A 21066-nucleotide genomic window follows, 5' to 3' on the forward strand; every position below is an offset into this window, starting at 1 on the left:
AAATCTAATCAAATGATTATATACTCCCTGAAAATGAAAATTATTGCATACGTTTTACCTGATTTGAACTGTTATTTTCATAGCTATATAGCATGTGTTTTGCTTTGCCAGGTAATGATATTTAGTATAAGCGAGATGTAGATAATTTTGAGAAAAAGTTTTGGAGAAGTGCATTGTAAAAAAATTCTAGTGCTATAAACCATTGTACTTGCTCCCAAGATTTCTGTTCCCAATACATATACTAATTGTCAAATGAGGTAATATATGCTATAGGAGTTCAGGGAAAGAGCAGAGTGAGCTTGAGGAGCAGGAGCATGTTTATGTCCAAAAACAGAGAGGACTAGAATTAGGCTATTGAGGTAAAGAGGAAAGGGTTGGGAAGGAGATCTCAGGCTGGAAGAGGGCTCATAAAAAGAAGAAATGGTCTGATCTAGGTGGAGCAATGAGATAGAACTAACTATCCTACAATAAATAACTATAAAATTGGACAAAACATTCAAAGCAATTGTTTTCAGGCATCTGGAAACCTGCAGAGAATAGCCATCCTTGAGAGAAGGGAAACACTAGAGGTGAACTTGACATTCACCCATATTTTCTGCCTTTCTACCTTTCCAAAGTATGGCATAAAAAAGCAGAACCTAAAAAGGAATAATCTTGGTGGGCAGAGGAAACAGAGATCAGAGTTTGGGAATGCTGAAGTGTCAAGAATTTATGAAGATGGGTCCCAGAGAAGAGTCCTTCTCTGTGCAGAGAAGGAGCTCCAGGGATCTTCACAGGGGTCCCTTGAGTTTTGGCTGAATGATAAGCTGCACATGTGCAGGATGACTCTACGAGGTCTTGCAAAGAACAGCTTTAGCGTTTATTTTGAGCTGAACAGAGATTCTGGAGGATGCACGGTGCTGAGAGACACTGGTTTCCTGACCAGCCAGACACTCCAAACTTCATTAGTTGAAACTTCAGAAAGGCTACACTTTTGGAGTAGTTTACTCCAACCCTAGAATAAGGATTACTCTAGATGTGCTGAGACAAAGCCTAAAACAAAGCCTCAAGAGGATCAAGTTAAATTGATTGCCTTCCAAAACAAAACTGAACATCCTTTAAAGGAAGACAGAATACTCTAGTCACTCAATTACGTACCATTCATGATGTCCAGCATCCACTAAAAAATTATTAACATGCAAAGAAGCAGGAAAATGTGACCTTTGACAAACAGAAAAATCAGTCAATAAAAGCAGATCAAGAAATGACAGAGATGATAGAAATATTAGGCAAGGATTTAAAAACGTAATATACATGAACATAGTGAGAAGTCGAAGAAGCACAAAAGAACCAAATGGTACTTGTAGAAGTAAGAATGCAATTCCTCAAATGAGAAATTCATTGAATGAGGTCGACAGTAGAGTAGATACTGAAGAAGAAAAGATAAGTGATCTTAAAAACATAGCAACAGAAACTATCCAAGATGAAGGATGAGAAAAAGACTGAAATAATATGAAAACTATCTCAATTACCTATGAGCAGGGCAGGCCTCATAGGTGTGCAACCTGTCCTTCACATAGGTCCTACATTCAGAAGGGGCCCTCACTTGTTTTGATGCTCTGCTGTTGCCTCTTGAAATTCTTAACAATTTTTGAATAGGAATCCTTCATTTTAATTTTGCCCTGGGCCCTGCCAGTTATCTACCTGGTCTTGCCTAGAGGATAATAATAAACAATTTGACATGCTGTAGTTGGAATTCTTGAACTGACAGTCAGTGGGGGGTAGCACAAAAAGTGTTTGAAGAAGGGGCCAGCCTGGTGGTGTAGTGGTTGGGTTCACACACTCTGCTTCAGCAGCCTGGGGTTTGTGAGTTCAGATCCTGGGTGTGGACCTACACACTGTTCATCAAGCCATGCTGTGATGACATCCCACATACAAAATAGAGGAGGATTGGCACAGATGTTAGCTCAGCAACAATCTTCCTCAAGCAAAAGGAAGGAGATTTGCAACAGACATTAACTCAGGGCCAATCTTTCTCACCAAAAAAAAAAATATTTTGAAGAAAAAACAGTTATAGTTATTTCCAAATTCTTGCTGGTCCAAGAAGCTCAATGAAAGAAAATCACAAAAAAATGTGAAGAAAACCATACCAAGGATGATCATAACCAAATTGCTTAAAATTAGTGATAAAGAGAAAAGTTGAAGAGTAGCCAGAAAATATTTTATTTTTTTCCAGATTTAGATATAATTGACATACAACATTGTATAAGTTTAAGGTGTACAATGTGTTGATTTGATATACTTATATATTGCCAAATGATACCACCATGGCATTAACACCTCTATCTCATGACATAATTACCATTTCTTTTTTTGTGATGAGAACATTTAAGATCTATCCTTTTAGCAACTTCAAGTATATAATACAGTATTATTAACTATAATCACCAAGCTGTACCTTATTAACTATAATCACCAAGCTGTACCTTAGATCCCTAGAAGTTATTCATCTTATAACTGGAAGTTTTTACTCTTTGACCAATATTTCTCCATTTTCCCCATCTCCCAGTCCCTAGTAACCACCATTCTATGCTCTGTTTCTAGGAGTTTGACTTTTTTAGATTACACATATAAGTAATACATACGGTATTTATCTTTCTCTATCTGACTTATTTCACTTAGCATAATGCCCTCAAGGACCATCCATATTGTTGCAAATGGCAGAATTTCCATTTTTCTCATGTCTGAATAATATTGTGTTGTGTATATATACAATAGCTCCTTTATCCATTCATCCACTGATGGACACGAAAGTTGTTTTTATATCTTGATTATTGTGAAAAATGCTGCAGTACACATCGGTGTGCAGATATCTCTTTGAGATCCTGTTTTCATTTCCTTTGGATATATACCAAGGACTATACCTGGATTATATGGCAGTTCTAGTTTTAATTTTTCAAGGAGCCTCTATACTGTTTTTCATAGTGGGTATTCCAATTTACATTTTCACCAAAAGTGCACAAATGTTCCCTTTTGTCCATATCCTAGCCTACTCTTGTTATCTCTTGTCTTGTTGATGATAGCCATTCTAACCTAGCATAACTCTAAGTGGGAGGTAATATCTCATTATGGTTTTGATTTGCATTTTCCTGATCATTAATGACATTTAGTATCTTTTCATGTGTCTGTTGGCCATCTGTATTTCTTCTTCGGAAAAATGTCTATTCAATTCCTCTGCCCATTTTTTAATCAGATTATTTGTTTTGCTATTGAGTTGTATGAGTTTTTTAAAAAGTATATTTTGAATGTTAACCCTTTATCAGATATATTTTGTGGTCTAGCTTATGATATATCTTGGAGAATGTTCCACGTGCACTTGAGAATGAAGTGCATTCTGCTGCTTTGGGCTGGAATGTTCTGTAGATGTCTGCTAAATCCATCTGTTCTAACATATAGTTTAAACCCAGTGTATTGATTTTCTGCTTGGATGATCTCTCCATTGTTGAAGGTCGGGTGTTGAAGTCCCCTGCTATTATTACGTTCCTACCTAGTTCTCCCTTCAGATGTGTTAATATTTGCTTTATATATTTAGGTACTCTTATGTTGGGTGCATAAATATTTACAAATGTTATATCCTCTTGATGAGTTAATCCCTTCATTATTATATAATGAACTTCATCTCTTGTTACCTTGTTCTGGTTTAAAGTCTATTTTGCCTCATATAAGTATAGGTACCCCTGCTTTCTTTTGGTTTCCATTTGCATGGAATATCTTTTTCCATCCCTTCACTTTAAGTCTATGTGTGTCCTTAAATTGAAGTGAGTCTCTCATAGGCAGCAAATAGTTTGGTTTTACTTTTGTATCCAATCAGCCACTCTATGTCTTTTGATTGGAGAGTTTAGTCCATTTACATTTGAAATAATTATTGGTATTTTTTTGGTATGGGCTTACTCTTGCTGTTTTGTTAATTTCTTTCTTTTCTTTCTTTTTTTTTTAGATTTCTGATTGCTCTGTGATTCCTTTGTTCCTTTCTTCTCTTTTTCTCTTCCTTTGTAATTTGATGATTTTCTGTAGTGATATGCTTTGATTCTTTTCTCTTTTGTGTATCTACTCTAGGTTTGTGGTTATCATGAGGCTTACATAAAACACCTTATATTTATAAATTTATAATGGTCTATTTTAAGTTGATAACAACTTCACTTTGAATGGATACAAAAGCCTACATTTCTGCAATCCTCTTCCCACGTTATGTTGGTTTTTCTGCATCGTATAAAACAGCCGCTTCCCAGTCTTGGCAGAGTGGTCTCGTGTGGGGGATGAGTCTCATCAATGAGCCCAGCCCCTGCTCCTGGTAGTCTCCCAAACCTTTGTGATTATCCAAGCCACCTTCTTTATTTGTAGTAGCTCCTAGTGGTTGAGAGTGTCCCAAAGGGGAGGATCACAGTCATTACCCAGATGCAAGTCGGTTGGGAGAAGGACCCTCAGGCGACAGATGGGAAAGTATGTAATTAGGCCCCTTCAAGAGAGAAACTGGGGGTGGACGTTTTTGCTGCTCCCTCCATGCTGGGCCCAGGTGCATAGCTGCAGGGGCGTGCTCCTGAGCCTGGTAAGAACTTTGTTTGCTACAGTCCTGTGGGACTCCTGAATGGAAGCTCTATTATCTGCTTTTTCTACTCTTTTACTGATTTCTACTGGAAGAATTGCTTAATAAATTACTTGTCCCTTAATCCCGGGTCAAGCATCTGCTTCTGGGAAAATCCAGTTTAAGACATGGTTTCACCCCACTCATCCCTCACCGTTTCTCCAGACCTAAAAGTTCTAATTTTAAAAGGAACATAGGTAACACCTGAGCTAAGGGGGGAAAAAAAAACTGGGGAGAGAGACTGCAGAGAAAAGGAGAGAGAGAGGGAGGGAACCAGGATCCATCCTTGTACTCCTTCTGTATTGCTCTCCTGATCCATTCAGTTCCAAAATTACCTTCTAAAACCCACTATGTACATGTCACTCTTTCTTCCACCCATTTTATTGGTGTTCCATTGCTTACAAATGCAATAAAAATTCCATAGCTCATGTCAGGTGTCAATTATATCTCAATAAAAAAAATTACATAGTCTTATGGATATTGACAAACTAAAGTTTATATGGAGAGGTAAAAGGTTCAGAATAGCCAACAAGATATTGAAGGAGAAGAACAAAGTCAGAGGACTAACACTACTCAACTTCAAGACTTACATAAAGCTGTAGTAATCAGGAAAGTGTGGTATTGGTGAAAGAATAGACAAATAGACTAATGGGACAGAATAGAGAGCCCAGAAATAGACTGACATAAATCTCACCTGATCTTTGACAAAGAGGCAAAGGCAACGCAATGGAGCAAAGATAGTCTTTTCAACAAATGGTACTAATGGACATCGTAATGGTAAAGTGGACATCGACATGCAAAAAATAACCTAGACACAGACACTTCACAAAAATTTCCCTTCACCAAAATTAACTCAAAATGATCGCAAACTGTAAAACTCCCAAAGATAACATGGCAGACAACCTAGATGATCTTGGGTATGGCGAGGACTTTTTAGATACAACATCAAAGACACAATCTATGAAAGAAATAAGGTAAACTTTATAAAAATTAGGAACTTCTGCTCTGTGAAAAACAATGTTAAGAGAATGAGAAGACAAACCACAGCCTGGGAGAAAATATTTGCAAAATATGTATCCAAAAAGGACTATTATGCAAAACATACAAAGAACTCTTAAAACTCAAAATAAGAAAACAAACAACCCAATTAAAAAATGGGACAAAGACCTTAACGGAAACCTGACCGATGAAGATATACAGATGGCAAATAAGTATAGGAAAAGATGTTCAACATCATATGTCATCAGGGAAATGCAAATTAAAATGAGATACCACTACACACCTATTAGAATGGCCAAAATACAAAATGCTGACAACACCAAATGCTGATGAGCACGTGGAGTAACAGGAACTTTCCTTCATTGTTGATAGAAATGCAAAATGGTACAGCCACTTTGGAAGACATTTTGACATTTTCTTATAAAACTAAACATGCTCTTACCTATAACTCAGGAATCACACTCCTTGGTATTTACCCAAAGGAGCTGAAAATTTATGTCCGCACAAAAACCTGCACATGGATGTTTACACCAGCTTTATAAATAACTGACAAACCTTGGATGCAAGCAAGATGTCCTTCAGTAGATTAACGCATAAATAAACTGTGACACTTACCTGACCCCTTGGCCTGATAGACCCTTGGGTGAGAAGACTCCAAGCGAGTCTATGAGTCAATAAAGATAAAAGATCTATCTCACTATGAACTTGGTGGGACCCAAAGATTGCAAAGCATCAGAAGTGTTAGTGCTTCTGCTGCTGTTGGACTGAGGCACATTTAATCCCAGATGATCTCAATCAATGGTAGGTTTGGAAGCTTATGGAGTTCACCCAATGGAAACGGCAAAAGAGGAGGTAAAGAAACAAATCATATTTGGATTCTTCTTAGGTGATGACCTCATAATGGCAGGTGGTGGATGTTGTAAAAAAACGTCTTTTAAAAATCACCTTTAAAACTGATTGGAATCATATGGTGGGCTTTTAAAATTCCCAGGCTCAGACCCCACTCCATATCAACTGAATCACATTCTCTGGAGCTGAAACCAGACATCAGTATTTTTAAAAAACTTCCCTGGCCATTTTCCTGTGCAACCAAGTTTGAGACCATTGCTTAAAAATAATACCCTAAGTAGTTACCTTGTGGAGATCACAAACCTATATCTACATTTAAGTAGAAAAAACTACTATCATTATGCAAGTGTAGTTTTATGCCTTGAAATAAAATTTATTGGGACTTTGTAACCCATGTATTCAAAAAGTGCTGTATCTCAAAAAACTTAGAGGTTAAGATGGTGGGATGGTTAATTTTATGTGTCAACTTGACTCGGCCATAGGGTGTGCAGACATTTGGTCAAACATTTTTCTGGGTGTTTCTGTAAGGGTGTTTTTGCATGAGATGAACATTTAAATTGGTAAACTTTAACATCAGATTACATTAACACTTTAATCAGTAGAGTAAAGCAGATTGTCCTTCATAATGTGGTGGGCTTCATCCAAGCAGTTGAAAGCCTAAATAGAACAAAAAGACTGATCCTTCCCCAGGTGAGAGAGAATTCTTCAGCTGACTGACTTCTGACTTAGTCTGCAACATTGCTCTTCCTGCATGATGACCTTCCAACTGGAACACCTGTTCTCCCTGGGTCTCCCACACCATCTGTCCATCCTGCAGATTTTGGATTTACCAGCCTTCATGATGCGTGAGCCAGTTCCTTACAGTGAATCTCTGTCCATCTATCTAGCTATCTAGCTATCTATCTAGCTAGCTAGCTAGCTGGCTATCTGTCTACCTATCTATCTAATATCTATCTATCATCTATCTATCTCTCTATCGATCCCCTATTGGTTCTCTGGAGAACTTTGATTCATACAAATGGTATTTCTGGAAACCTATTACTTGTCTCAGAAAAGTGGTTCCAGTGGTCAGTAGGATTTTGATGTTAAGAGGCAAGCGAAGAGTTTAATAAAATTATTTCATGAAATTTCAAGGTGGAAAAAAGTAATATTTTTAATATAGTGCGCTAACTTACAGGGTGCATTTGATATAAAGCAAATATGTAAAAAAACCAAATTAAGAATGCATACTTGGGGCTGGCCCAGTGGTGCAGCAGTTAAGTTCACACTTTCCACTTTGGCAGCCTGAGGTTCACTAGCTCGAATCCCGGGTGCGGACATATGTACTGCTTGTCAAGCCATGCTGGGGCAGGTATCCCACATAAAATAGAGGAAGCTGGGCACGGATGGTAGCTCAGGGCCAATTTTCCTCAGCAAAAAGAGGAGGATTGGTGGCAGATGTTAGCTCAGGGCTAATCTTCCTTAAAAAAAAAAGAAAAAGAAAAAAAGAATGCTTATTTGACTTTAAAATTTACATTCTTATTGGTATATATAAAATATGTAAAAAAATAAAATATGCATATTTGACTTTTTAAATTTACATTCTTATTAATATATGTATATTCAATCAGGCTCTTACCCTCATTTTTATTGTACTTGTGGTTCCATTTGGATATTGGAAGACCACCTTATATGCTAGGTTTCCTTATGTGCAGGCATAAGTGGTAATTTCACTGAGCTTCAGCTTTCTTACATGTGATAGGGGATGAAATAATACCTACTCCTTAGGGCTATTGTGGGAATGAAATGAGATAATTAACATAAAGTCTTTAGTATCGTGCCTGGCATATAGGTATTATTCAATAATTGTATCTATATATCTTTTCTTTAAAAGCATATTATAAGGAAGAAGTTGAAGAAAGAATTGCTAGAGTTAAATTGATTTTTTTGTAAGTGTTGGGAAATTGTTAGTGTTCAGATAATTGAAGACAGGTTCTATTATTTTGATGTCATTTGTCCAGGTAATTTCTCCGCGCAAACACAAGGACACATTCTTCACCATGTATTATTTTTGGGAGAATGGAGTTGTGCTAGCATTCTTCTCTGTGGCTAGAAAAAACAGCTGGGGTAATGAGTTATTGCTCTGTGAAGAAGAGACTATTAATTCTTAGTGTAAGCCTAAGAGAGAGGGTATAAATTGCACCAATTTGGGGGAAATATATAAAATATTGTATAATTTTTAATTGTTTTCAGGAACAATTTATCTTGCCTCTCTATCAGCAAGATAAGCCTCCTGTAAAAGGCCCCAAGAATGACTTCTCAGACACAAAATCTTATTTCTGCATCTAATTTTTTTTGATATGTGTGAAGAAGACTGGCCTTGAGCTAACATCCAATGCCAATCTCCCTATTTTTGCTTGAGGAAGATTGGTCCTGAGCTAACATCTGTGCCAATCTTCCTCTATTTTGCATGTGGGATGCCACCATAGCATGGCTTGATGAGCAGTGTGTAGGTCTGTGCCTGGAATCGAACTTGTGAATCCTGGGTCACTGATGCGGAGCATGCGAACTTAACCACTATGTCACTGGGCCTGCCCCTCTACATCTAATTTTTGACTAAAAAATTATAACTGTATATTTTTATTCTTAATTATATTCAATTATATTAACTATATTAATTATATAATTATGTTAACAATTATGTTTATAAATTAATAATTTATTCTGAAACCAACTTTTCCTTTTAAAACTTCCATCAAGATGACTTTTAAAGGTCATGTACAAGCTTTTGTACAAAAACCACTCAAGGTGCATTTTTTACAGTAACCACATGAGTACCTATTTGTTCATTCACTCACTGTTTTTCAGTGTCAAGAATGTGTAAGAATGTTTCATGTGTCATAAAAAATGCATAATTATGGTCCCTTTCTTCAAAGAACATAGAGGCCTTTCTTACTCTCCTAGCTGAAGTAGGCCGTGTCTTCAACACAATCACCCACTACCCCATCACTCAATATTTTTCTCCATAACATATCTAAAAATAGATAAGTTCCTCGAGTGCAGGCAGTCTGCTCCCCTAGAACAGCGCCTGACACTAGAAGGTACTCAATAGATATCTGTTTATTGATAGATTGTCTTCCTGATACCTCTCTAAGACTTCATCATCTAGACTGGCTTCAAAACCAGTCCACACTTGTATCATAAACTCTGCCCATTCCCATCTAGTTCCGTGCCTTCCTACACCCCGCCAGAGGCACTGAGCCCAGGTGTCAAACCCTCTATCTCACCCTGCCTTCACTCTTCTGAGACACTAGTTAGCTTTCGTCAAGGCGGTGTGATTCCTTACTGCAGTAAACCTAGTAAGTTTAACTTTGTTTGATCTTCAGGTTTTTCTGATGGACTTTGAGGGAGCTGAGTTGACAATTCATGCCCACTTTTTATAATACTCAGCTGAAGAGTCATTTCCCTCGGTAAGCCTAAGGTGTCCCTTCAATTCCTTGCCCAGGTACCGTTAATGCTCCTCTCCCGTACCCCCATACCTCACTGTACATGCATCCCAGGTTCTATCAGAGTGTGATCCTGTTGTTAGACTGTTTGTCTTCCCTCCTGAACTAAAAGTCCCTAAAGTCAGTGGCTGTGGCTTTCATCACTATATGTTCTTAGCACTGCTTTGAATAGAGAATGGGTGTTCGACGATGTTGAACTGTTGACTGCTGTACTGAATGAATGAATAAATGTATAACCAAGTGCAGGTAGAGAGACTTACCGTAAGATCAGAAGAAAGGTGACTGCAGTAGTTTACCAATGAGGTAATGAGCACTGGTGAGTCGAAATGAGTAGCCTCGCCCAAGATGTACCCATCAGGAGAGTCCAAGCACCATTGGGAAAATTCCAAGAACCAACTGAAAAGAAAAATTAGCCCCATATTTCTAGAAGTGGTTTTCAACCCAGGCTGCACATTGAAATAAGCTAGGATGTTAAAAAGAAAATCCAATGCCTCTTTCCTGGGCACTCCTCGGCCCACCACTCTGATTTAATTTGTGGGGCAGGATATTAGAATGTCTTAAATGCGCTCCTGAACCCCTAAGGAGCAGTTAAGGTTGAGAATCATTGGTCTAAATGCTCAGTGTTGCTCTTTCTTCTGTGCTATTTCTCTGACATGCTCTCAGCTCAGTGATTCTCCAGGAGGTGTAGTTAGTAAGAGGACACGTCAGATCCTCCTGCCAAGGAAGCTTAGCGGAATTTTGTGTGAAAGACATGGGATGATGGTGGGTTAGGTAGTTTAGAAAGTGTATTCAATATAAGCAACTTTTTTTTTTTAATTTGGAAAAAGACAAAAATTCTATTGCTTGTGTAATTCAAATTATGAAAAGTAAATGCTGGTAAGAAAACAAAATACTGCATCCTCAGCAAAGGCACTCTCCTTCGGGAGTTACTGAGAAAGGTTTTTTTTGTGGGAAAGACTTGAAATGTGAATGTTTATCAAAAGGCAACATGTGTTTAAAAGATAGTAAAATTCTGTCTTTGCCCCTAGAGTTAGAAAAGTGCATGCATGCTCCTCTCTGCTTCCTTAGCAGCCCCTACATGCTTTGGTCTGCACTTCTCATGTGCTTAACTTGCAAGCACTTAAAGGTAGGCAGGCTTATAACCCTTTCTGTTTATTCTCAGGTTTAGTGCCTGGTGACACTCAATAGGGGTTGATTGACTAGAAAGAATGAGGGTAAATTAGGAATGAAACGTACATTTGGCTAGATTTAGCAAGAGCATGATGCAAATGAGGTCGTGGATGTGGTTTCATGCTGGATCAGGGCCAGATGGTTACTCAAAGATGTTGTCCCATGACCCTGTAACTGCTCCTTCAACCTAGCCAGCTGCTGTGCATATGCTGGTGCATCAGAGAAAAATCCTGCCACTATTAACAGTTCAGAGGACGAGTTCTAGAGATGGTGGTTATTAGCACGACCCTGTATCAAGGCCAGCTGCATTTATTTTTCTGCTTTACAAATTAGAGAACATTACTTCTCAAAGAGTGGCTGTAAGAATTGAGTGAATTAATGTGTGGGAACATATCTACAATAATAACCAGAAAATTTTTCACTAACCACCCATGAAAGAGAACAAGTTTGTCATGATACTGACTTTGGGCAGAAATATTTTAGAAAGGATTCAAGAATCAGAAGAATTGTTGGACTAGATGGATTTTAAGGCTCCATCCCATCCTGAGAGGCTATTATTTTAATTCTCTCATTTCATAGATAAAGAAGGTAAGGCACAGAAGGATAAATGGTTTGCCATATGGCCATCTCTTACTCATCTCTTGGGATTCAGGTAAAACATCCTTTCTTCCAAGAGGACTTCCCAGATACCGTTTCCCCTAACCCGAGTTCTCTCTCTTAGCACTCTACTGCTCTATCACAAGTTGTAACTCTATATTTATTTTTGTGATTATTTATTCAATGTCTTTATCCTACACTAGATTTCAAACTACATGAAGGTAGAAATCAAGCCTTTTTTCACCATAATACATAACCACCCAGAGACTAGCACAGTTCTCTGCCCATAGAAAGCTCTCATATATTTGTTAAGTGAATAGACAACAAATTAATTAATTAGTTAGTTAATTTTAATGTATTTATTCATGCCAACTTACAAAAAGGATTTTAAGTGTATAAAGGGCAATGTATTATCTGTTTATTTACTCATTTGTTCACTTACTATTTTATTTTTATTGAAAAGATTAATTAATAGAAAGTTTTCACATCTGGCCAATTGTTTTCTTTTCCACCACTGCTTCTATCATTATTCTTGGCAACTTCAATACCAATGAAAATGATTAGTTCAACACTCTGGTCTCTGAGGTCCATGATTTCCTTAATTTTGTATTTTATTCTATCCCGCCTTAGACACCCCTATTGGACCCATCCTAGAGAGCTGTTTTTCAGACTGGAGATTGCGACTTATTATTAGAGGTGACAATTAATTTAATAACTATCATTTAAAAATGGGATTGAAATAGAATTTAAAATATCAGAGTGCATTTAAGGATAGGTACTGCATTGTGAAAATTTGTATGTGAATGTGCACTAAATATCTATGTAAAACTTCTTTCCTTCTGAGGGTTGTGATGTAAAAAGTTTGTGAAGTGCTATGGTAGACATTGTCATCATTAATAACTGCAGCACCTCTGAAACCTCAATTTTAAGCAGCCAACTTTTTTCCCACTACTGCTTTCCTTCCTAGCTCCTTTTCTCCACTAGGTCCATCTAACATTTTATTATCCCATGCAGACCTCCAACTCATTGACTCCAACATTTTTTTATTTTCCAGTGTTTCCTCCTTCTCAAGTTTCTCCTTGCCCAGTTTACACTCCAGGGTCTATCACGGTCACTGGAATCAGCCTCAACTCCCTTGTTACCTTTCCTTCCATCTCACTTAACTGGCAAAGCCAATTATCTGCACACTCTACCCTGTACCTGATCAGCCTGGAGCGTGGCTGCAGTTCTGGAGGCTTACCTTTGCAAACTGGTCTCACTTTGTGTTTATGACCACAGGTCTGTAGTGAGGCCTCAGAAATATCCAGCCATCTTACTAGACTTTCCTAATAAATTTGCTTTCCAACTCTGAGGTGCTTTCACACCTTCTCTGTCCATTGACCTCCAATATCAGCGATGCCCTCTCTAATTCCCTGTAGTGAACTTACTCATTTCCTGAGGAAATCAGACCCTCTACAGTACAGCTGAGTCACCTTCTATGGACAAATTTCCTCCATACTTTCACTCCTACCCAGATGCTCTCCTTTTCGTCTTCTGACAATGGACTGCCCCCACTGTTATCAAACCTCCTACTTGCCACCTGACATGTACCCTGTGAATTCCCATACATGCACTTCGTTTCTCTGCTTCTTAGCCACAAACGGATCATAATATTCTAGCTGGGACAAACACTGTTTATTTTATTTTTTAAAAAATTCCTTATGCTTCCTGTCTTGCTGGGTATAATAGCAAGAGGACTGAGTAAGTTGGAGAAGCATAGGATGGTGCTGGTTGGGGCATGACAATATGTTGCCTTGAGCAGCCAGGAATAACCCAGTGTTGTTCTGTGCCTATTGAGGCTCCATAAATGGAGAAATAGATAGTAGAGAAGGGGAATGAGAATACACTTCCACTTCTTAAATGTTCTGCGAATTGGCCCTGTATCTATATTATAGTTAGATAACACATTTTCCTAGTAAAATTGTCTAGCAGTTATGGGAAAGTATAACAAGATTTTTCCCCTTGCCCCTGCAGCCCACATTGTCTCTTTAAAAATACGATCTGTATTTCCACTCCTTCCCACAGTTATTATCCTGATGCAGAAGGCAGAAGAGTTTAAAGGTCTTCTCTCACTGGGACCTTGAAATACTCATTTGTAGAGTTGACGGGAAAAAAGAGCCTCTGTTCTCAGTCTCTTCTGATGCATGTATTTCCATTTCCTGACCTTTCCAAAAGTGACTTTCAGAAGCAGTAGTTGTTGAGAATGGAAACAATATGGACAACTCAAACTTTTTATCATATTCTATCTCAAAATTGACCTCGTGGTCATCTTTCAAAAGCCTCTTCATATGACAGGTTCACTCGTGTAGGGAAATTCGTGGCTGCCAAAGTTGCTTCCAAAGCATTGCTTGGAAATATCTGCATTTGATCTCACCTCCTCCAGTATGTATTAATGGTATTTTAGGTTCCTATTTTAAAAATATTTTAAAGTACTTTCTCATCTATGATGGCCTTTCACTCCAGAGATGACTTTACAAGTCAGATAAGAGGGTAACAGACTTAGAGAAATTAAATTATTGAAGTTACCGGGTTGTGTTTGGTTGGCTTTCTAATTAGAGCAGAACCTGGTGGTGGAACCCGAATCTTTGGAACTTGTAGCTTTGAGTATTCTTCACTACGTGATTGCATTACTCTGTTGTACAGGGGCCCATCAATGTTCACCTTCTCCCTTTTTAAGGACCGGTATGCCCCAAGAACAACCTTCAGTCAAAAGCGCTTGTGGTTAAACAGTTAATATTGACCGGGTTGAGTGAGGAGGGAGCGGGCCCGAGGTGTGGAAACCCTAATGAGAGACTACAATGTGTGAAGACTGGGAGGCAAAGGAGAGCTTGCAGGTGGTCAAGGAGCTAAAATAGGTTCACCAGGGCTGTAGTGAAGAAGGAGAAGCCGAGAGGAGCAGACTTGACCTGAAATAGTGAAGGGGGTAGGGAGTCTTTAAGGCATGTTAAGATGTGCGTCTGATATTCCTTTAGAAAGAAAATGTTTGTTGAATGATCTAATCCAAGTCTCTCACTGTAACTTTGGGAAAATGAAGAATCCAAGAGCTTAGATAAGTTACTAAAAGCCACAAATCAAATTCAAAGCAGAGCTCGGACTAAAATTTAGATCATTTATGATCAAATGATGATTTCCTTATGCTATTTAATTGGTCTAATTCAGTTCTCAGTATTGCCTGTTGCCAGGTTATTAGAATGACCTGGACGTTTTTAAAAACTATAGTGGGTTGAGCCCCCTCCCCAGAGATTTGATTAAATTAGTTTGGAATGGGGCCTGAGCATGAGCATATTTTAAAAGTTCCCTGGGAGATTCTAATGAGAAGCTAGACAGAGAGCTCCTTGACTAAATTATAGCACTTTTCTCTATAATAGCTAGTGTAGCTAATGCTTGTTTTCCTTTTTTTCTTTTTGTATTTTTAAAACTGAAAGAAAAAGGATTCTTCTTTCTTATGAGTCTTGTGTTTTGCAGTTTTCTTTAATGTTCTCTGTCTTAATGGAGTCATGCAAAAGGAAGAGCTTTGATCTCTAGGAGCTTAGGGGGTTAGGAACAGTTTCTCAACTGTAGGTAATGGTGATAACGTACAATTATAAAAAGCTCTCTAGGTAATTCTCCTAGGCCTGTCTCCCCGGTGTCGTCCCAAGTTGGGGATCACTGTTCCAATGCACATAAGGAAGAGGAGTTTGTTTCTGAAATGATTATTTCTCTAATCCTGCCTCATCAGTCATGGCTTCATTATACGGAGGAAAATCCCAGTTGAGTGTCAGTGTATGAAGACAAAGGGACAGATGTCTACAGAGATCATTTGTCTTTACACAGATTTGCCCAACCATGACCATAGTCTGAATTTTTCACCTTAGTCACTCATCTTGCAAATATGTTCCACCACAAAAAGAACCAAAAGATGATGGAATCCATGTGGCACACACATCACCACCAGTTCCACCTCCACCCTCACTGTTTTGTACCAAACTACAAGTCAACATTACTCTCTTATTCAACGCAACAACCCAGGGAGAGTTGGATGAACTCTATTTGTCGCTTTTGGAATACACAAAAGTGGTACCTAGCAAACAAGGCCAGAGTTTTTGTCTACCTATAAAGACAGGGGTTATGACTTCACATGTGAAGCCTTGAAAATATGAAAGCTGTTGATCTGGGTGTATGCTTCTAGGATTATTTGAAAGTGTTGCTTCTTCATGCATCTTCCTTCCTCCTTTCTTGTGTTTTTTCTTCCCTCGCTTTCTTCCCCCTCCTTCCATTCCTTTTGATTTCTTTCTTTTTACTTTGTAAAATCATGTTTGTATCTCTCATGTATACCATCTTCTTTGTCATGCTCCTTATCTAGTTTCCAGAACTTCTAATCTTGAATATAAAATCTTCTCTTCCCTCTGCTATGTAATTATCCTGAGATTATTCCTGTGGAATACTCAAAAGTTCTGTTAGCTACACAAGAATTTGAGATAGTATTGCTTTACTTCTGTCCAGATTTCAGATTTCCTTGTTATATTGTTTACTTGTTTGTCTTAATTTTGTCTTAAAATTCATTAATCATTATTGATATCACTTCACTCTTCTTGCAAGAAAGACTGTCCTAGGAGTCAATGGTCTTGTATTGGAATAGGAAGTACTCTATTCTGAAAAAAGGGATGCAAGAATAAGGTTTTGGTTCCCAAAGCAGGCCTGGCAGATCTCTGAGAGAACACAGAGGAGAAAGAGTTAAATCAGAGAAGTGACATGTTCCTGAATTATGTGTGCACTGGGAGTGTGCTTGCTCTGTGTGGTAGATAATGGGTTCTCCCTACAGGCATTCTCCAGGTCAACAAATCCTCTTTTGAAAGATTTCAAATCTCTGCCCTCAGCTCAGAATATTCTCGTTAATGCCAATATTTATGGCCCTTCTGTTTTCCAGAGTAATTTGAAAGAAGACAAGAATCAATATACTTCGTATGAGCTACAAAGGATAAAGGCAATGTGATGCTTTAAGCCATCTCAAAGGTGCACATTTTAAAAATTATTTTTAAAATTTCATGTAAATCCTTTCCTTCTAATATGGCATTATGAGATCTTTTTCCACCTTGAGCTTTTCTCCAAACACATGTAATTTCTCCCTCTATTATTTGAAAGTGGTTTAGAGAGAATGCTTTAGAAGAGATATGATAAATCACATTGCCTCTGCATACTTCACCCTTCATGGGTGCGGGCCCATTATACTTATGAGATCTTATGATCTTCCACCCATAAACATTTGTGGTTCCCACGGACAAAGTTATAAAAATTGTGTTTTCTTTGAACAAATTTACAAGTCTAAAACACATATACAAATAAAATATCTATATGCATGATTTCATTTGGAGATAATTTCAAAAGTCTAAATTTGAGGCCCCTTATCCATGTAAGGCCCAGAGTACAGACCCTCTTGTTGCTCTCCCGCTCATGATAGATTCTTTCCTGAAGCACTGAGGGTCAGAGTTTCACTCTACACGTTGGCATTTGGGTCTCTCACCCCTGTCCACAGGCACACTACAAGGAGATATATTCCATATGTCACCTAACAGAAAGGTGAAAACCACTCTAAGACTATACTTGCCCATCAAGGCGGTTATACTTGACGGGCAGGCAAATGTAAACTATCCAGGTATAACATTCTTAATCCTGGCACGGCCATAATTCTAGAGGTCTGATGTTCAAGTGGGAACCAAATAATTCATTAGTCAGATTGAAACCATCCAAATTCTTTGATGTCACTAGGAGTAGTGCTTTGTTTCTTTTATATTTGCATTTTTAAGGTGCTCCAAAATTTATGAGACAGATTATTTGATTTTTAGATATCAAGGAGAAACAAAAAAGTTAGAATACCCAAGAAAGGTATTATTTAGGATCTTGTAAATCTGGCTTGCCTCTCTTCTCTTTGCTAACTCTGAAACAATTTTAAGGACACCAAAGACAAAGAACAAGTAAGATTTTCTACTGTTTTCTTTATACAACTCAATAAAGCATTAAACAATGTTTAGATAGAATCTGTACCACTTCTCAGCCTTCTCTTGGTAAGCTTTCTATATCAAATGCCTGAGAAATTTTGGAATTCTCAAATGAAGAAGGAGGTAGATGTGATTTTGCTTGCAACCTATTACCAAGCCTCATGGGTTTGCCAGGATAATGCTTCAAAGAAGGGGAGGTGTTCTGTATTCTCTCATAACTTTCTCAGCACAGTTATGAAATGCATAGCCATTGTGATATCTGTGGCAGAGAATGCTAATTTTTCTCATATTTATTTTCTCTTGTACCTTTAGTTATAGATGCTCCTCAGTCAAGTCGGCAGTGCAGCTAGACACAATATTTCTGAAGCTCTCCTTCATGTACATGTGGTCATGTCATGTCCAGTGGGATGTGAGTATGAGTGGAACTTCCACATCATATTCTTAAAGAAAGCTGCTTTCCTTCTACCTCTTTTTCCCCGTTTCCATGGGCTGGAACAGACATGGGGAGCCAGCCACGACCACATAATTGAGGGCAACAGCCTACAAGAACATTTAAGGACAAAACATGGAATGAACAATAAAAATGAATGAACCTGAGTCAGGAATGGCTTTGAAAGCAGCAGTCCTGCCTTCAATGGGTAATTAGAAAGATGGGTGATGATGATGATGATGATGATGATCTCTCTTGGATCACCTACCAATCTCTGGATTGTTATGCGATAGAGACACTCCTATTTTGTTTGGGCTACTGTGTTTTTGGTTCTCTTTTTTGCTGCAGCTTAGCAATAATAAAACTAATATAAATATCATTCATTTTTTTTTTTTTTTTTTTACCTGACTTGAGATCCCAGGGAACATGCACCTTCCTTATTCTCTAATAGAAACATTAAAATGACCAGTGAGGAGAATTTTGGACATAGAATTTTGATGAAATTTTGTAGAATTACATATTCCCTTACGTTATGCTGATAAGGCTTAAGCTCCTGGGGCAGAGATGTTAGTATTAAAATGAAGCCAACAGTGACTTTAGGTCATCTCCTGGCTGTCTGCGCAGGCGCTGCCTTGGCCGCAGGGCTCGGTCTGGTTCAGGCGGGTTGACATGGGATCTCTTCCTGAGAGAGCTCTGAAAAACACCCTTGAGGAAGTGTGAAGCACTTTTAAAACTCCCTTCGAGCTGCTTAAACACTGGTGACACAAGCAGAGAAAGCCAAATGGGCCCCCCTGACCACTCACCTGGCACGCCCCGCTTCGCTGCTAGGCAGCCGCCCCCAGCTTCCCTGGGCCGACACCTGCAGTCAGGGCGCAGCCCACGACTCCCGGCGCTCTCGCTGTAAACCTTTCCGACTTCTCTGCCTCCCTTTGAGTCTCTACCAGCACAGAAGCGGTGGTGGCTGGCTCCCTTGCTACAGCAAGCTCTGGATAAATAAACATTGTTTATTCTCATTTGGTTGGTCTTTGTTTACTTCCACAAGGGGCTTTAAAACAACTTTATAATCAATCTCACCTCTTTCTCAAGAGAGAGAAAATATCGTGGTCAAGCTTATAAAAGCCTCAGAAGAGGAATTTTCCAAGGGTCTTCTGACTGTCCTTGAAATGATTCCTGGAACTTTGGGGTTCTTCTGCGTCCTGATCCAGCCACAGTTCAAGCTTCCAGGACTGGAATGAGCAGTGGGGAGAGCAAGCTCCCTGGATTCACAGTGGGGACCTTTTGATTTCCTGCTCAGGTCCCCAGTGTTGCTGACCAGGGCAACTTTCACTAAAACATGACTAGATATAACAAAGCTATGTTTTCAGGGTCATAGGCTGTGTGTACCTGGCACTAAGTCAAGTAGAAATTTGGCATGGGTCCTGTTAATTTGATCAGTATAGATAAACAACAGGATAATTCAAGCCCAAATCAAAATAGACTTTGGCAGTCTGATCTGGATTTGACTTTTTATTTTATGTAACTCTCTAATACCAGAACTCCAGCTTGCTTTGTACTGACTAGCCGCAGACTTGAGATTTTTGCTAGATTTGATAGTAATTAGAATGGTGAGATGAATTTCTGTTATACTATAATTAAACTGTATTCCTCTTCTTTTTGGTGGAATTATAATGCTATTGTAAGTACCACTAGCACCATTATTCATCACTTACTGATTGATATGCAAAATCCAAGGACAAAAATAAGAAGGATGTAAAATGAGGGTAGATGTTTTGATTACAGTTAGACTAGGATTGATAAAATATTAATTTATATGCTAAATTGATCCTCTGGGTCCCATTACATTTATTTTTCTTCTGAATTTTAATAGAAAACTACACACTAATTCTCCTAAAGTCATTCAGATTAGTGATATAGATGGCATATATTTTCAACAAAATGAAGAAAACATTTGACTGAGGGAATCTCGAATCTTTAGTGTAGGAAAAATGGCTCACATTGATAGGGTTCATTACTGAATCAAATTAAATAAAAATTATGCAGAAATGGAAGGACACACAGCATGCTTCACAAGGGAGATACCCATCAGTGGGCATGATTGTGGAGAGAAAAAACCATTTGTGTTTCTTGTGCATAAGGGAAATGATGATTATAAGCTAAGTTGAGAGTATGTAAGATTTTTTTCATTTTACTGTCTTTCAGGAAATATCACAGGGAAGTCTGGAGAAACTTTTCAGAATAAAGATAGGTGGCTAATCCTGATTTAAGTGAAATCTGACAAGTTATGGTCATTGCTGAAGCTGGTTATTTTATCCAGATTATTGTTAACTTGCTGAATGCTCTTCACTGCACTGTTACAAGATGTCATTTCAGGCTGGCTGTGTGATCTCTGTTCTAGACATCAGCTCCGGTGCGTGGCCCCTCTCCTCACAGTGGTCAGTGTTTATAGAAACCATCATTTTTGTTTGCTTTATTTATATTAGAGTTGTTTTGCTTACCGCTGAACACAAGGCTGAAGTGGCCCAATGGCTTACAGCCCCTGACCTCTCTTCACTTGGGGTCCACTTATACCTAGCAGAGAATGTAAGTGCCTCCACAGATTCTGAACCCCACTACAGCCGGCAACACAGTCCCTCAGTTCGCCTGGAAGCTGTTGGGAAAAAAAATACTAACGAATTTTTAGAGAAAATAAGGTTAGAAGTAGAAAAAAGGTAGGATCAGAAAAATGAAAAAACTTTACAAGTGTTTTTGCATTTCACAAACTAAGCATTTAACTTATACCCGATGCTTGTCACATGTTATCGCTCATCCTTAAAATATCTGCTTCTATATCCCCTCTCCCACTATCACTTACACAAAGAATATTTCCCCTACGCAGGACCTGGCTTTTTCTATTTCATTTAT

The 21066-nt window shown here is 38.4% G+C and overlaps 2 long non-coding RNA genes across 2 annotated transcripts in view; one reads left to right on the top strand and one right to left on the bottom strand.

Annotated features, from left to right (window-relative positions):
* Positions 1–18974, top strand: part of LOC123277665 (uncharacterized) — a 76383-nt gene extending 57409 nt beyond the window's left edge. Inside the window, exons 3-4 of the long non-coding RNA XR_011494809.1 lie at positions 16667–16752; positions 18048–18974. This is a non-coding gene — a long non-coding RNA (uncharacterized lncRNA). The remainder of the gene's footprint in view (positions 1–16666; positions 16753–18047) is intronic.
* The window catches only part of LOC123277664 (uncharacterized), a 33860-nt gene extending 14375 nt beyond the window's left edge, over positions 1–19485 (bottom strand). Inside the window, exons 1-3 of the long non-coding RNA XR_011494810.1 lie at positions 19240–19485; positions 18969–19150; positions 10215–10350 (exon numbers count right to left, since the gene is read on the bottom strand). This is a non-coding gene — a long non-coding RNA (uncharacterized lncRNA). The remainder of the gene's footprint in view (positions 1–10214; positions 10351–18968; positions 19151–19239) is intronic.
* Positions 19486–21066: the final 1581 nt, after the last annotated feature.

Source organism: Equus asinus, chromosome 16 (genome assembly GCF_041296235.1).
Source record: "Equus asinus isolate D_3611 breed Donkey chromosome 16, EquAss-T2T_v2, whole genome shotgun sequence".
NCBI classification, from domain to species: domain Eukaryota; kingdom Metazoa; phylum Chordata; class Mammalia; order Perissodactyla; family Equidae; genus Equus; species Equus asinus.